The following is a 14116-nucleotide window of genomic DNA, read 5'->3' on the forward strand; positions in this document are numbered from 1 at the left end:
AAACCAGAAGACTTATGGTCCACTAGAAGGCTTCCACTAATCAGAACGCTATAACTACACCACGGAAACTTTCGTGACAAAGTCTCCAGATATACAGAGAGGAAACAACATTACTTAAAGGTATGATGGAAGCCTCAGTTAACAGGGAAATGAAGCCTTAAAGCATGGAATACACCTAACAAAAGAGGGGAACAGGGTAGACACTGTAGCTGGCTATTCATAAAGCACCACAATTTCTCCCTATGGACCAACAATCCCTACAAAACAAACTGTGCCTTAATTATTGCTTATTTAAAATTACACTTTTACAGAGTTCTTTAGTACCTGACGCAGAAAAACAATCACATAAGGAAGCATTTATTTGAGGTTTAACATGAAATCATACAAACAAAATTTGTATAAACATAAATCCCCATCGAGTCGTAACACAGATAGCAAAAGACAAAGTAAAAACAAAGAAAACTAATTGGTAGCCATACACAGTTGGACACAGTTTTGTCTTGTACACTAGAAAGTTACAAAATAATCATCTTAGATCAACAGAAGACCAATCTTCAATGTCGTCCTGCAGGATGGGTTACTTTAGCAATCTCTGCCTGTTTTCTCCAACATCCCCCTTTAGTATGGCTGGTAATTATTTTGGTGACTGCCACCCCCTCGGGATGCCTTGCCACAAACGCTGTGTCGGCCTCGGCCACGACCCCTAGTACCACCTCGTCCACCAGCTGCAGCACCTCATCCTCCTTTTTGTTGCTTCTGTTGCTGCCTATGTCTTGGGTTGTGCCCCTTTGATTTCACACTTCCCAGAACCAGTTTGATGATATCTGCTTTCTAACAGTTTACTGGTTCTTCAGCTGTATATGTAATAAAACAAAATCCTCTTCTTTCATTTGTTTTTGTATCTGTGGAAGTTCAATATTTTCAATCTCTCCAAAGGCTCCAAAATATTCTTTAATTTGTTTTCCCAAAGTATCTGGGCTCAATCCACCTACTAAAACCTTTTTGGAGGGTTCCTTCCCTTTTAAAGCTTTGGCCCTTTTAACATCTATGAGTTTGCCATCCAGCTTGTGTTCTTTCAGTTCCAGTGTCTTATCAACAATATCACCATCTCTGAAAAGCACAGATCTAAATCCTCTTGATCTTCCAGCGACTGGATCTGTTTTAATTGTGCAGTCTACAACTTCTCCAAATCGAGACAGATATTCAGTCAGATCTTTCTTGCTTGTATCCCAGCTCCAGCCTCTAATAACCATTTTAGCGTCACCCTGCTGATGCTTGCTCCCGTTGATCTTGGATCCCTCTGCGAATTCCTCTCTGTTGCTGTACTCCTTCACGTCTTCATAGCGGCGGAGTTGTCAGCCCGGGGGTGCTGGTCTGCAGTCCGAGTCACGGCAGTGGCAGCCTAGGTGCCACTCTTTGAAGGAAGGAGTATCAAAATATTGGTGGACCTATTTTAATACTACCATACCTTTCAGAAAAGTGATGCAGCTTCCATGCAGCTTGCTGGTTAGGCCAAAGTTACATAAAACACTTTCTCCATAAGCTGCCATAAAAAATATCCACATCATCTAAGGTGGCCATGCTGTGAGAAAGCCCAGCCCACATACAAAGACCAGTGGGTGCAACAGTTGACAGTCCAGCTTAGGTCCCAGCAAGCAGTCAACATCAATGAAGGAAAGATGAATAGAGGCTTCCAGATGATTCCAGCCCTCGATTGTTGAGACACCCTCAGCCATCATCTCTCCTAGGCATTGAATTTTCCCAGCTTCCCAGACATAAGTCATCCCTAATTCTAAAATCAGATTCTTCTCAGTATAGAAGGGGTTACAGGATAGCACAGGGATTACATGCAGAGGCTCTGGATTTCCAGGGCCAAGATGCACTTTCTGCGCTGCTGCTTCAAGCCACATGACCTTAGGCAATTTGCGTTAACTCACTGTGCCCCCAGGTTCCTCATCCTTAAATTAGGAAAACACGTACAGTTGGCCCTTTGTATCCTCGGATGTGGAACTCATGGGTACAGAGGGCCAACTGCAAGGGACTTGAGCATCCACAGATTTTGGTATCCACGAGGGTTCACAGATACCGAGGGAGGACTGTAAATAAGTAAGTGGGTTTTGAAGATTGAATGGAGTAAGAAATTCAAAATTCTCAGTACATAATGTATGCCAGACATTGTTATTATCATTATTTTGATTATTATTTTTTTTAATTCTCATTAAATCTGTTCCTCTTCTGGTATTTCCCATATCAGCTCATGTCACTCCAGGCTCAACATTAAAAACAACAACAACAACAACAAAAAAACAACTTCAATTCCTCCTTCTGTTTTACCAACCATTTTTCTGGCTTTATTGATATATAACTGATAGATAAAAATTATATATAATTAAGATGTACAACTTGATATTTGATATACATACAATCACCACAATCAAGTTAATTAACAGATCCATCACCCCACATAGTTACCATTTTCCTTCTTTTGTGTGTGTGTGTGTGATGAGAAACTTAAGACCCATCCTCTTAGCAAATTTAAAGTATACAATACAATATTGTTAACGATAGTCACATTGCTGTACATTAGTATGTCCAGCACTTATTCATCTTGCATAACAGAAACTTTGTGCCCTTTGACCAACATCTCCCCATTTCCTCCTCCCACTACCCCCTGCTTCTATGAGTTTGACTATTTTAGTTCATTGCAGCATTATTCACAATAAACAAAATATGAAAACAACCTAAATGTCCATCAAGAGATGAATGGTTAAAGAAGATATAATGCATATATACAATAAAATGTTATTCAGCCTTTAAAAAGAAGGAAATCCTGCCATTTCAACAACATGGCTAAACCTGGGGCTGGTGTATGCTGAGTGAAGTAAGGCAGACACAGAAGACAAATATGAACTCACTTATGCGTGGAATCTAAAATAGTCACCAACTATTTATAATTGGTTGTCAAGTCTTGTTGATTCTACTTCCATAGTTTCCATTATCTTCTCACTCTCAAAGCCAATTAAGGAGCAGGCCAAGTTCTCCATGGACACCAAGTAATGGAAAAGGGAAAATAAACACCACTGGGAATGATGAAGGTGCTCTATCTACCAGAAAGACAGTACAGAGCATAGTTGGAAGGAAGACTTGGAGAAGCCTGTGGGGTGGTCGTGAGATAAGCTCTCATCAAAAGATTGTGAGGGGAAACGTTCTGAGTAACTTCTGCCTCACCTGCTTAAAAGGGATGACTTGCTTGAACTTCTTCTCCAACCTGTGATCTGGAACATGAATATGGCTGAGTCTGACTTTGACCATGGAGAGGAAGAAATACATATTTTAAGGGGTGGTAGAATAATCAATTGGAAGGAGCCTCGTTCCCCGAATGATGTCACGAAGCAGGTTGCCCAACAGCCCTTACGGCCCAGATCATTACATGGGAGAGAGAGAAATAAACTTCTCTTGGTTTTCAGAATCCCTGTGTTACACCAGCTTCGCCATTCTGCTAACACAAGGGTCACTGTGACCTGCTCCTTCCATTGGCTAGGCAGGTTAGGCAGGGGCAGGGCTGGGGGAAGACAAACCACTTTCTTAGATACGGTGCTGGTGGGTCAAGAGTAGAAAATGTGCACATATCTAGACTGACAGCCTGAGACAGCCTCACATAGCGCTATCACCTTGGCAAGGAACAGGCGCGGTACAATAACCCCATGTTCCCCGGAGGAGCACAGGAGCAGCTAAGAGAACTCGAAAGAGCCTGACAGAATCTGTGGGGACACCACCCCACATCAGGTGGGAGTGAGAACAGCAGAGCAGATACAGTGTGGAGAAATATAGATGTCACCTGAATCTCAGACATAATCCCAGGGTGAGGGCACGAAAACTGAAATGACAGAGATTGTTTCTGCTACCCAAAGGAGTAAGAATTTAAAAAAAATAAAATAAAATAAGACCAGGTATAGAAGCAGAAAGAAAGTTGAAGTTCTTGCACATCTAAATTCAGCAACTGAGATTTGTATGCAAACTGAGATTTTACAGCATTTGTATGCAACTGAGATTTTACAGCAACTCTGAGAGGACTGGCAACCATTTGTTGAGAAATGACTGTGTTCTTGACACTTCAGTCATGTTGGTATCATTATCTGCCTACTCTACGCATGAGAAAACAGAATCTTAGAGATGTTATGTAACATAGCCAAGACCTCCCATTAGGGAGTGGCCCGGCCAGGATTCCAACCCAAGCCACCTGATCTGAATCCCAGGCTCTCAATTAATTAACTAAAGTTCAAAGGTAAACACAACTTCAGGTTATTCAGAGGTTCTATTATTTGAAGTTGGATTGCTATTGTAAAGGATTGCTATTATGTAAACTTTTTGGACATCAAATACATTTACAGAAAAGTGCGCGTAAGTGTATGACTCTATGAATTTTCACAAACTGAACAGCACCCATATAATCAGCACCCATTACAAGAAAAGAACATGAGAAGAACCCCAAAGCCCCTCACTGTCACCCTTATAGTCACTACCCCCACCCCAAGGCCAATCCTTCTCCCTGGGCCCACTATTCTGTGCTCCACAGAATCAGAGGTTAGTTCTTGCAGACTTTTCCTTTTTGGGTCTGGCTCGCAAAACTAGAAGTCTCCATTCCTCTGTTTAGAGTTACTTCATCACAGAGAAGAAACCAAAGCTTTGCATGCTCAACTTATCAGCTTTCCTCTGTCTGTCAGAGATTTTTAGGTCAATTCAACCTGGCAAACATTTACTCAGCTGTAAGCTGGGCACTTTGTGTTTACTGAGCAATGGGTTAGAGAAACAAATTAGACAATCGTGTCCCTGCCTCCTAAAATAGCAAAGGAATATGACTGGGTACCAGTGTGCTCTTAAACCTCTTTGGAGACTGTAAAGAGCTAAATACAGGGGGTTTCCCTGGTGGCGCAGTGGTTGAGAATCCGCCTGCCAATGCAGGGCACACGGGTTCGAGCTCTGGTCTGGGAAGATCCCACATGCCGCGGAGCAACTAGGCCCGTGAGCCACAACTACTGAACCTGCGTGTCTGGAGCTTGTGCTCCGCAACAAGAGAGGCCGCGACAGTGAGAGGCCCGCGCACCGCAATGAAGAGTGGCCCCCGCTCGCCACAACTAGAGAAAGCCCTCGCACAGAAACGAAGACCCAACACAGCCAAAAATAAGTATAAATAAATAAAAATTAAAAACAAAAAAGAGCTAAATACATGCAAGATGGTCTTACGGATTGTATATGGCTGGTATGCAGATGCCTGGTAAGGTGTGCTTGGCATCTTAAGGTGTCTGGACTGAGTGCTTTTACAAGGATCCCATAGATTCCCTGAGTGATACTGAATTGGAGAATAGGTTCAGATATATTTGGGGTTGCACTTTTGGGGGCATATTTTCCCAGACAGCTGATGATAAACAGTTAAATTTCAAATTGTCCTTTGTGTTTTCCGAAAGTTTTGGGTTATTATGAAAACGTCTCAGGGGCAGGAAGTAGGCCTAGATGTAGCCACTTACTGTCTCATAGCCTGTTTCCTGAGTGTATCGATCACTGTCCCCTGTAATTCTCTAGGCAGAACCAGTATATAGACTACCTGTAAGTGTGTCATGTGTGTGTCTGCAGAAAAATGCAGACTCTATAGACAAACACAATTTTCACGTTAATTTCCACATTTAATGAGAATCTTTTCCCGTTTCCAGTTTTTAAAATTCATGCTTTACAACCTAAGTGTCCATCGACAGATGAATGGATAAAGAAGATGTGGCACATATATACAATGGAATATTACTCAGCCATAAAAAGAAAGGAAATTGAGTTATTTGTAGTGAGGTGGATGGACCTAGAGTCTGTCATACAGAGTGAAGTAAGTCAGAAAGAGAAAAACAAATACCGTATGCTAACACATATATATGAAAAAAAAAAAAAAAAAAAATGGTCATGAAGAACCTAGGGGCAAGATGGAAATAAAGATGCAGACCTACTAGAGAATGGACTTGAGGATATGGGGAAGGGGAAGGGTAAGCTGTGACAAAGTGAGCGAGTGGCATGGACATATATACACTACCAAACGTAAAATAGATAGCTAGTGGGAAGCAGCAGCATAGCACAGGGAGATCAGCTCGGTGCTTTGTGACCACCTAGAGGGGTGGGATAGGGAGGGTGGGAGGGAGGGAGACGCAAGAGGGAAGAGATATGGGGATATATGTATATGTGTAACTGATTCACTTTGTTATACAGCAGAAACTAACAGACCATTGTAAAGCAATTATACTCCAATAAAAATGTTTAAAAAAATTAAAAAGAAAATTAAATAAATAAATAAATAAAAGTCATGCTTTGTAGTCATTACTTCCCAGAAGACAGAGCCCACCTTATTTTTCTTTATCTCTGAAAAGCATTTGACCTGCTTGTCTTCAGTTTGTCCAACAGACCCCTCTTCCTCCACCTTCCTCTGTGCCCCAAGAGGAGACCTCTGGCTCTGCCCCAACAGGCCCCCTGGGCCTCTGGCTGCATAGTTGGGTTCCAACCATGGGACACAGTGCCAGGAGGTCAGAAAGAGGGAAGAAAGAGGGCTGGCTGCATCCCTCCTCCACACACTTCTTGTGCTCTTTTTCCCTCTCTCTCTCCCTCTCCTCTTGCCATCTCCATCTCTCCCCATCTCTCTCCATCTCTCCCCATCTCTCCCCATCTCTCCCCATCTCTCCCCATCTCTCTCCATCTCTCCCCATCTCTCCCCATCTCTCCCCATCTCTCCCCATCTCTCCCCATCTCTCTCCATCTCTCTCTCTGTGACTGCTCTCTCTTCTCCTCCCTTCAGCCTTCGGGCTGGCAAAGTGACCCATCACACTACTCTGTTGTCCTTTTATAAAACTTTCCTCCAAGTACCTAGACTGAATGTGCCAGCAATATCCTGCTAGGACATTAACTGATACAGTAGCCAAATCCAGCACTGAAACCTGGGTAGCTCGGCTCAAAGCATGGTTCTTCCAGGCTTGTTGATAAAGATACTATCTAGCCTCCTCAACCAGGAATTATTTGGAGGTTTTTTTGGTCTTCATAAGGGTCCCGGGCAAAATGATGCCTTCTGTCTTCTTCATGTGCATGAATATATTTTTTCCATGGGTGGGATAGGTGATCTTTCACCTTTAGGAAGGGACTTGCAGGAGCCAAAGCAGCTTTTCTGAGATTTTATAAAATCTTGAAACTTAAAAAAAAATGCACGCAGAGAGGAGCAGACAGGGGCCAGTTGGATCACTATTGAAACCTATTAACACTTTAGGGCCTGAATTTGTGCGTGTCTTCCAACCTCTGCAATTCCAACTGCCCATGTTTATGCAGCCCCTCTCACGTGTGCCTGGACTGCAGGGGCGCACACAGGACACACCATGAAGAGGGATTCAGCACCAGTGCTGCCAGGCTGGACAATTTCCAGAGGATATAAGCCCTTGTGCCCAGTGGGGACTCAATAATAAAGTTGACGACGGAGATGTAGATCTACTGGGATGACTGAATTTCTAAAACGTCCTTTTTCATCGTCGATCTTCCTGGAAATTATTCCAGGGCATCTCTGCCCACCTCTGTGCTCTTCCAGCATTTGGGGGGTTTTGAAATGCAAATTCATATCTGCATCTGGTGATTGTTAGGGTCGCACAATATTTTGGCTCCATTCAGGTCTATAGATTTATGAATATTTATACATAATATATACATCATTTCTACGTACTTTTAAAAAGTTCTCCTCCATTGCAAATTGCCTTTAATTAAGAACCTGACAGCAGTATGTTTATTTTTTTATTTTCATGAACTGGTCTAGAAGTAGGCAGGAGGAGAACATATTTATTTAAAAGACATAGTAAAGAAAATTTAGCAAATAGACAAAAGCAAGGGGAAATGCCACCCAAAATCTCCTCGCCCCAACAAAGCCGTTCTAATATCTCCATACATTGTACTCAGATATTTTTCTAAGTAGAGGTATGTTTGTTTCGCATACAGACTGTAAACTGCACGTACTGTGTTGTTTCTAACATTTTCCACTTTATCAAACATTTTTAAAAATTGAAATATAATTGATTTACAATATTAGTTTCAGGTGTACAACATAGTGATTCAAAATCTTTATACATTATACTCCATTTAAAGTTATTATAAAATATTGACTATATTCCCTCTGCTGTACAACAGACCCTTGTTGCTTATTCTATTTACCAAGCATTTGCCTTTTATAACAGAATCATAATTTAACTTTTTAATTGTTTTCTCAATACTCTACAGTTAGATATTCTAAATCTATTCTAATTTTTTTCTATTACAAATAACTTCTTGATGAACAACTTAATTCAAAAAGCATTTCTATGCAAATCAAAAGTACAGTGAGGTATCACCTCACACCGGTCAGAATGGCCATCATCAAAAAATCTGCAAACAAATGCTGGAGAGGGTGTGGAGAAAAGGGAACCCTCTTGCACTGTTGGTGGAAATGTACATTGATACAGCCACTATGGAAAACAGTATGGAGGTTCCTTAAAAAACTAAAAATAGGGGGCTTCCCTGGTGGCGCAGTGGTTGAGAGTCTGCCTGCCAATGCAGGGGACAAGGGTTCGAGCCCTGGTCTGGGAAGATCCCACATGCCACGGAGCAACTAGGCCCGTGAGCCACAATTGCTGAGCCTGCGCGTCTGGAGCCTGTGCTCCGCAACAAGAGAGGCCGCGATAGTGAGAGGCCCGCGCACCGTGATGAAGAGTGGCCCCCACTTGCCACAACTACAGAAAGCCCTCGCACAGAAATGAAGACCCAACACAGCCATAAATAAATAAAAATAAATAAATAAAATTAAAAAAAAAAAAAAAAAAAACAAAACTAAAAATAGAACTACCATACGACCCAGCTATCCCACTACTGGGCATACACACTGAGAAAACCATAATTCAAAAAGAGTCATGTACCACAATATTCATTGCAGCACTATTTACAATAGCCAGGACATGGAACCAACCTAAATGTCCATCAACAGATGAATGGATAAAAAAGATGTGGCACATATATACAATGGAATATTACTCAGCCATAAAAAGAAACAAAACTGGGTTATTTGTAGTGAGGTGGATGGACCTAGAGTCTGTCATACAGAGTGTAGTAAGTCAGAAAGAGAAAAACAAATACCGTATGATAACACATATATATGGAAAATAAAAAAAAAAAAAAGGTTCTGAAGAACCTAGGGGCAGGATGGGAATAAAGACGCAGATGTAGAGAATGGACTTGAGGACACAGGGAGGGGGAAGGGTAAGCTGGGACGAAGTGAGAGAGTGGCATGGACATATATACACTACCAAATGTAAAATAGATAGCTAGTGGGAAGCAGCCTCATAGCACAGGGAGATCAGCTCGGTGCTTTGTGACCACCTAGAGGGGTGGGATAGGGAGTGTGGGAGGGAGACGCAAGAGGGAGGAGATATGGGGATATATGTATATGCATAGCTGATTCACTTTGTTATACAGCAGAGACTAACACACCATTGTAAAGCAATTATACTACAATAAAGATGTTTAAAAAAAAAGCATTTCTAATGTTTTTATTTATGATTATTTCCTTAGGAATCTTCCCCCCCCCCAAAAAAGAAAAAGATCAGATTATGTTCTCACAGCTCCTTTTATATCACAATCATGTATTATATATTGGAATCATTACTAGATGAATGTCTGCTGTGTCTCTTACATTATAACCTCCCCAAGTGTGGCACATTGTCTGTTTTGTTCATCATTTAATTTCCCAGCACCCAGCACAGTGCCTAAGACATACTAGGTGCACAATAAATGCGATATTGAGACAATGAATAGGCAAATAAGTCAATAATGCAAAACAGATAGCCTAGAAAACAACCCTAATGTATACAGGGACCTAAATATTTTTGTAATGTTATTAGGACAACTGAATAGCTATTTTTAAAAAAATTAATTAGATCTTTACTATTACCATATGTCATAATAAATCAGAGATTGATTAAAGAGTTACATATTTAGAAAGCAAGCCACACACATCCACAAATAAGATATGAGTGAATATTTGTTCTAAATTATATAACAATGAAAGAAATCTGAAAGGTTAAATTTTCTGGATACAAAATACAAAAGTATAGAATTTCTACACATCAAAAATATCACGAACTGGACTTCCCTGGCAGTGCAGTGGTTAAGACTCCATGCTTCCACTGTAGGGGCACGGGTTCGATCCTTGGTCGGGGAATTAAGATCCCACAGGCCCTGCGGTGTGGCCAAAAAAAGTCACAAACAAAATTAAATAAGTAGGATTCCTAGAACAATACTTGCTCAGGTATGGAACATGAAGGATTAATATCCTTCTTCTAACAGCTGTCTGCATGCATCTATAAGAAAGAAAAATTTTACACTAGTTGATAAATGGGAAAAGAATGTGAACAATTTACATATGTCAGAAAAATTACATATGGAAAATAAACATATAAAAATGTTTAACTTTAATAGTAGTGGAATAAATTCCACTTAATCAGTTGCCATTTTCACATATCAAGACTAGAAAAATCTATTAATGTTCAATGCTGATGAGAGTCTGTTAAAGAGAGTCACATAATTTGCTGGAAGGAGCCGACATTGGTACAATCTTTCAAAATCTTTGATAAGCTTTTCTTCAATATAGGCCACCTCTCCTCACCACTGCCTTGTCATTTTGTGTCCTTATATTTACTTTGTATCAATGCAACTGTATGTTGACTTATTTGTTTTCCCCCATAGCATAAGGATATACACATGCCCATCCTTAAGTAAAAATATTTTTTAAAGTATGAAGTTTTTTCCCATATATTTTCGCCACAAACAGCTGCTATTATCAGCATTATTATTTTTGAACCTTGGAAATCATGGTAATAGTAGAAATTAATTTCTTAATTTAGTAATGGGTGTGCCACTGTTCTCAGCGTTTCAGCGGCTCTTACCAAGCTGTCTTTCAAGGGCTTCTCTCGTAAGGAACTCTTGCATCCCCTGCCAGGAAATAGAAAGGGATAGAGTAAAAGTATCTGGGATAAGGAGGGGTTTTGCCGAGTTTAGGCTCTCTCGAACTAGTGGCACGGAGACGTGAAGAAAAATGGTGTTAGAGAAGATAAATGAGTGACTTTGCATTACTTTAAAAACAGAACTAAGGGGAGGTACAATAAAAGAGAATGGGAAAAAGAATTTGTATTGAGGTCAGCATTAGCAGAGCACGACGCAGTTGTCCTCAACAATGGACATGGTAGGCTGCAGAATTCCTGGACCCTCTAAGTAAAGATAATGTTCGCCAGTAGGTGGCAGTCACACGTCTAGAATAGCCCAGGACATCGCAGACCAAGTAATTAGCCTTACTGATGTGTTTCCTCTGGCCACCCAGAACCGTGAATTCTTATTTCAGATTGGGCTTTGGATGCATTTTACTATTCCATGCAATTTGTCAGTGCTCATGACAACTGGTCAAAATCATGGCCCAAAGTAGTTACTGCTGTCGAGGTTACCAGTGTGGTTTTCCTTCCATTGTTTAGGAATCTACTGTTAGACCTCTCTATTTTTTTTTTTTTTTCTCCTTGGGAACTTGATACTACTTCTGCCTTAGAAATTATCATAAATGATATCCCAGACAAACATTTCTTACAAAAAGAATGAGTAGTACAAGGAATTGGCCAGCTGGGGTTTTGCTTTGTATTGGTTTGGTTTTCTTGTTTGGTAGATTTAAACAAAGTTTTCCAATATTTTCCTTCCCAAGCAAGACTAACATTGAACAAACCATGTTAGATCACAATGGTATGAGATGCTAACCTATTTTGACAGATGCTTCTGTTGTAGGTTCTCATTCTATTTAATGTGCACATAAGTCTCTGAGTTTGCCCAGCAAGATATCAGAAATACAGATACCACCCTTCTATAAAAAGCTTTGTTCTCAAGACAGAGAACACTGTGCATGCAGTGTTTACATATATTCATACAACTAGAATGAACCAAATATAATGATGCTAGCACTGACCTAGATTTTCACAGCCATATTACTTGAGTGGCTTATGCCCATGTTTCCTACTAAGAAAGGATACCCAGTGGAGACCCACAGGGTCAGATGGGCTCTTCAAATGAGCCAGTGAATCATCTTCAGCCCCAGGATCTCTCCTGTTATTTTTCACAGGATCTGCAGCCACGCAGGAGAACAGGTTGCAAAGTTCAGAATAGCTGCATTTACATGGGGAGCTGGGTGTTTGGAGGTTCATTTTGTGGGAGAAAGAAGTTTCTCTGAGAGCTGCCACATCATATGATGGGAAAACATGATAAACCACTATTTCATGTGACGGAGCCTGCAGCAAGGTCAGTGACTGAATGTTGGTTATGCGTCACTCCTCGCCTGAATCCACAGGAACACTTCTCTCTGCAAAGATCTCTGACTCTGGCCCCAGGCCATCATCAGACTGTGTCCTAAGTTGCCATGTTTGACAACTGTCTGCAAAAATAAACCATTTTAGCTGCCGTATAAGATAAAGAGGTTCTCAGTTTCATAGTATTGACCTCCGCAAATGAAGAATGTCCTCCAAACTCTAAAACAAGAAGTCGTTCAGAGGTTATATATAAGCATGAGTTATCTACAGATACATTGATTACAGAACATGTTACAGCTGAGTCCTAAGTGCTATTGAATTCACAGTAACATCAACTCTGGTTTATGTTTCACCAGTCCCTATGTCCAAAGGGGAAGCCAGTTGTTGGGGAATAGTAGTTAGTGTAAGTCAATATTTCAGAGGAAAAGCATCAGGGATAGACCTTTTTAGCTATACCGTCCCCACTCACCAAACACTCTTCTTTTTTTTTTTTTTTCTCAAACACTCATTCTTGACTAGGAACAGTTCATTATGGAGGACAGTTTCACCCTTCACGGTGGTAGAAACTTTCCCTGTGTCCTTCACTGCCCATTCTTTGTACTTTATCAGGAGTTTATTTGGTACTTTTCACCCTCTTTCTGTACTTAGTTTTCAGTCTTGGTTAATGCCCAAAATGAACCACCTAATTTCAAAGTCATTTAAGTTCATATTATATAGAGATATGTTTGAGCATATATACATATGATTATCTTCACATATATAACTATTCACATATTTATGTTTACATCACTCGTATATGGATGCATGTGTAGAAGAGGATTTGGCCCTTTTTATTTAAAACTAAGAACATATTATGGACTGAATATGTGTGTACCCCCCAATTTCATATGTTAATGTCCTAGTGCATAATATGATGGTATTAGGAGGTGGGGCTTTTGAGAGGTAATTAAGTTTAGGTGAAGTCATGAGGGTGGAGCCCCAAGAGGAAGAGATACCAGAGCTTCCTCTCTCCACCGTGAGGACACAGGGATAAGGTGCAAGACGGTAAGAAGGTCCCCATCAAAAACCAAATCTGCCCAGCACCTTGATCTTGGACCTTCCAGCCTCCAGAACTGTGAGAAAGAAATGCCTGTTGTTTAAGCCACCCAGTCTATGGTATTTTGTTTTAGTACCCCAAGCTGACTACGACATAATATATTAATATACATGAAGAGGACACAGCGTGGAAGGCCATGCGCCTACCTGTCAACAATAGTGATTATGCATTGTGGAATTGCTTCCTTTGCTGATCGCTCTCTCTTTCTTTTTTATCTGTGTTTTCCAAGTTTGCTGTAATAATCAAATATTACTTTTATAGTTAGAAAAAAACATAATGCAACAGTTTTTGAAAAGAAACATCTGATTGGAATAATAAAGCAATATGTTCCAATAAAAAAGGAAAGGTGTTATTGGTCTTAGAGCCTGTCAGCTCTCAAGTCTGTCTACCAGGCGCTGACTCGGCCAGTATTACTTGAGTGTTTCCTCACCTTAAGCAGAGGTGGTAACACGTGGCTGATCCTATTCAGGAACGTTGAGCAAAGGAGAGGGTTATAAGAAAGCTCTGTGTATGTACCTAGACTGCCTATGTGAAAACGCGCTGACTCACTTGAGTTACATTTGCACTTTCTGGGAACCGGCTGTGCGCCTCCCATTATAAGGAATTCCCAGCAGCTGGGGCCATGCAGGAGCCCTCCTGCGGAACTCCC

At 40.9% G+C, this 14116-nt stretch overlaps 1 pseudogene; it reads right to left on the bottom strand.

Annotated features, from left to right (window-relative positions):
* Positions 1-618: 618 nt before the first annotated feature.
* Positions 619-3312, bottom strand: LOC118892046 (annotated as a pseudogene).
* Positions 3313-14116: the final 10804 nt, after the last annotated feature.

This window comes from Balaenoptera musculus, chromosome 3 (assembly GCF_009873245.2).
Source record: "Balaenoptera musculus isolate JJ_BM4_2016_0621 chromosome 3, mBalMus1.pri.v3, whole genome shotgun sequence".
Taxonomy (NCBI): Eukaryota; Metazoa; Chordata; class Mammalia; order Artiodactyla; family Balaenopteridae; genus Balaenoptera; species Balaenoptera musculus.